Genomic DNA, 4,211 nt, shown 5'->3' with positions numbered 1-4,211 from the left:
TCCTTTTGGATATGTTGATATGTTGGATGTGAGAAACTTGTTTTGGATATGTATGTATGGATATGTTGTTGGAAACCATTGTATATGTAGTTGGAAACTTGTATGTTGGATATGTTCACTGCAAACTTATCGTTGGTATGCTTGTTGAAAATATCTTCAAATGTGTGTGTGTGTGTGTGTCTATATATATATATATATATATATATATATATATATATAATTCTATCAAATTGAATGAATTTAAGAAAAAACAGAAAAAAAACTGGGGTTGTACAGGCTCTTTACCGTCAGGTGGCAGACGACAAAGAGGTTTGCCGTCAGCCAGCTGACGGCAAAACTGCCATATGGCAGCTACCTGTGCAACTTGGGGGCACTGGGCTCGCCTATATGGTTGCTTTGCCGTCTGCTAGCAGACGACAAAGACAGAAGACATAGCATGCCATGTGGCAGCTACCTAGGCTGGCCTATATGGGCACTTTGCCGTCTGCTGGAAGACGACAAAGATGCAAAGGTCTTTGTCGTCTGCCAGCAGACGGCATAGCACATTTTTAACCCCCTAACAGACCTAACCTGCCACGTGTGCCGTCTGCTGGCGGACGGCAAAGACCATTTCATCTTTGTTGTCCGCCAGCAGACGGCAAAGAACCCATTGCCGTAGCACCGGGTCCATCAAAGACCTTGTGCCCCTATATGACACCATGCGCCATATCTTGAGGTATACACTCACTCCTAAGGCCGGTGATTTCCACAACATTCGAAGATCCATGTTGGATGTGTTTGTGTACCTGCATCAAAAGAAGAGGGTGGAGGTTCTGGATTTCATGTTCTAGGAGCTCCGTTAGTGTGTGCAAGAGAACAAGTCATTGATCTATGCCCCATTCTTTCAGGCTTTGATTGAGACCGTCTGCCCAGCCAAGTACATTGCTTCATACAGGCCTTTTGTTCCCAAGTGTAACTCCAATTGGACCCCAGCTGCTCCTGCTCCATATGTGCCTATCAAGAAGGGGCACAACCCTAGGCCTAAGGATCATGCTACTTACACTCTAGGCATGTCCTCCACTGCACGGATCCCTCGTGGTAAGGCCAAGTCCGTTGGTTCTGAGGCCTCTTTGCCAAGGGATAAAAGAAGTCCCTATTAAAGACCTTGAGCAACATGTTCAAGAAGTGCCAGTCTATCCAGCATCGTCAGGTTAAGGAGATCAACTGGGAGAAGCTAGTAAGTCCTGAGCAAAAGGCAGCGAGGGCTGCAGCTGGTGAGGTGGTCAGCGTAGGGTCAGAGGACCAAGACAGTGAGGCTACAACTCGATCCTCTTTGAGTACCCCATGTGCACGGGGGTTGACCCCCGTGCGCACAGGGTACTGTGTAAACTCTCTATGTACCCCGTGCGGACGGGGTGGTGTGAAACTCTCTGAGTACCACGTGCGCACAGGGCTGACTTAGCCCATGCGCACGGGGTCCAACGGGCAGATTTCCCCACCCGGCCAAGAACACTATATAAAGCCCTTTCTTCCACCTCCAACCTCTAACCCTAATGTCTTGTTGAGCTCCACCATTGCTCCACCTCATTTTGCTCAATACTCTCAATCCCTCCACCCAAACTTGTTGAAACTTTGGGGATTGGGAGAGCAAGACCCGATCTACATCTTGACCAAACCAAGTCGCGTTCCCCGCAACATTTCTTCCCCATTGACTTGTTACTCTTGGAGCTTGGAATCCTAGGCAGTTAGAGGTTCCTCTGGAAGATTCCTTGCTTGTGGTGTGCTCCAAAGAAGTTTGTAAAGGTCTGGTGGTCGCCTTCAAGACCAACCCCGAGTGATTCGAGGCTCATCCATTGGGGGTGACTCAAAGGAGATTACAGTGAACCTTCGGTGGCGTTCCGCAAGCTTTGGCTCCAGCACCGCTCCAAACGGAGAGTAGCTCTTCCCCAAGGAAGATTGAACTTCGGGATAAAATCCGCGTCCTCGTCTCACTTGTGGTTAATCCTTTCCTGCACCTTACTTTGCTTTGTATGCTTGTTGGCTTACTACTTAGTTTGTTGCCTAGCATATTTAACTTGGAGCTTGCTTGTCATATAGGTTGCATTCACCTAGTTGCATATCTAGTAAACCCTATTTATCCGCTAAGCCTTAAAATTGACAAGAAAGATTAAAATTTGTAGTCTCTTATTCACCCCCCCTCTAGTCGATCGTATCGATCCTTCCACATGATGTAACGGGATTAACTCAAGCAATATGGTGAAAAACCCATTTTTTATCCTCGACGGAAACAATACAATACGTGTCGGTTCCCCTTCTGTCACTAGGATCGAGCACCGCAAGATTGAACCCAAAGCTAAGCACTTCTCCCGTTGCAAGAAAAACCAATATAGTTGGCCAAACCAAATCGATAGTTTGAAGAAACTTGCAAAGATATCAAATCATGCATATAAGAATTCAGAGGAGATTCAAATAATATTCATAGATAAGCTAATCAAAAATCCACAATTCATCGGATCTCGGCAAACACGCCGCAAAAGAGTATTACATCGAATAGATCTCCAACAACATTGAGGAGAACTTTGTATTGAGAATCAAAGAGAGAGAAGAAGCCATCTAGCTACTAGCTATGGACCCGTAGGTCTGAATTAAACTACTCACGCTTCATCGGAGAGGCAATGGTGTTAATGTAGAAGCCCTCCGTGATTGATTCCCCCTCCGGCAGGATGTCGGAAAAGGCCCCAATATGGGATCTCACTGGTACACAAGGTTCCAGTGGTGGAAAAGTGGTTTCGTGGCTCCCCCAGATGTTTTTAGGGTATAAGAGTATATATAGGAGGAAGAATTAGGTCAGGAGGCCTAGGGGCCCACAAGGTCGGGGGCGCGCCTCCACCCTTGTGGCCGCCTCGAGGCTCCTCTAACTTGCACTCCAAGTCTCCCGGTTGTCTTCTGGTCCAAGATAAATCATCTTGAAAGTTCTATTCTGTTTGGACTCCGTTTGGTATTCCTTTTCTGTGAAACTCTAAAACAAGGAAAAAATAGAAACTGGCACTGGCTCTAGGTTAATAGGTTAGTCCCAAAAATCATATAAAATATCTTATTAATGCATATAAAACATCCAAAATAGATAATATAATAGCATGGAACAATCAAAAATTATAGATACGTTGGAGACGTATCAAATCACAACATACATACTATCAAAATATCGAACACATATAAAATTCACATGATTACTTGCAACAAGATTTCTCCCGTGAACTCAAGAACAAAAGTAACTACTGATAAACATGTTCATCATCAGAGGAGTATTAACTAGCATAAATTATCTGAACATATAATCCTCCACCAAATAAACCATATAGTAATCAACTAAAAGATGTAATCAACACTACTAGTCACCCACAAGTACCAATCTATAGTTCTAGTACAAAGATTGAACACAAGAGATGAACTAGGGTTTGAGAGGAGATGTTGATGTTGAAGATGTTGATGGATATTGCCCTCCCCAAGATGGGAGAGTTGTTGGTGATGATGATGACGATGATTTCCCCCTCAGGGAGGGAAGTTCCCCTGGCGGAAACGCTCCGCCGAGGGCAAAAGTGCTCCTGCCCAAGGACGGCGCTTCGTCCCAAAAGTCCTCTCTCTATTTTTTTCTAGGTAAAAATGACTTATATACCAGAAGATGGGCACCGGAGGTGGGCTGGGCTGAGCACTACCCACCAGGGCACGCTTGGGGGGCCTGGCACGCTCTGGTGTCTTGTGCTCACCAGGTGGCCCCCCTCCGGTAGTTATTTGCTCCAGTATTTCTTATTTATTCCATAAAAATTCCTCGTGAAGTTTCAGCTCATTTGGAGTTGTGCCGAATAGGTAGCCTGACGTAGCTTTTTCAGGTCCAGATTTCCAGCTGCCGGAATTTTCCCTCTTTGTGTGAACCTTGCATATTATAAGAGAAAAGGCATTAGAATTACTCCAAAAAGCATTATTATGCATAAAAACATTATAAATAATAGTAGGTAAAAATGATGCAAAATTGACGTATCAATGAGGCAGGGAGGAGGCGAACGGATGAGGCAGGGAGGAGGAGGACAGACGAGGCAGGGAGGGAGGTGGGAGAGAGGAGGCCAGATGAGGCAAGGAGGAGGAGGATGGACGAGGCAGGGAGGGAGGTGGGAGGGAGGAGGCCAGATGAGGCGGGGAGAGGAAGGTGGAACGAGGAGGGAGGCGATTGGGAG

Source organism: Triticum dicoccoides, chromosome 6B, assembly GCF_002162155.2.
Source record: "Triticum dicoccoides isolate Atlit2015 ecotype Zavitan chromosome 6B, WEW_v2.0, whole genome shotgun sequence".
Taxonomy (NCBI): domain Eukaryota; kingdom Viridiplantae; phylum Streptophyta; class Magnoliopsida; order Poales; family Poaceae; genus Triticum; species Triticum dicoccoides.
Note: the sequence above shows the minus strand (reverse complement) of the source record.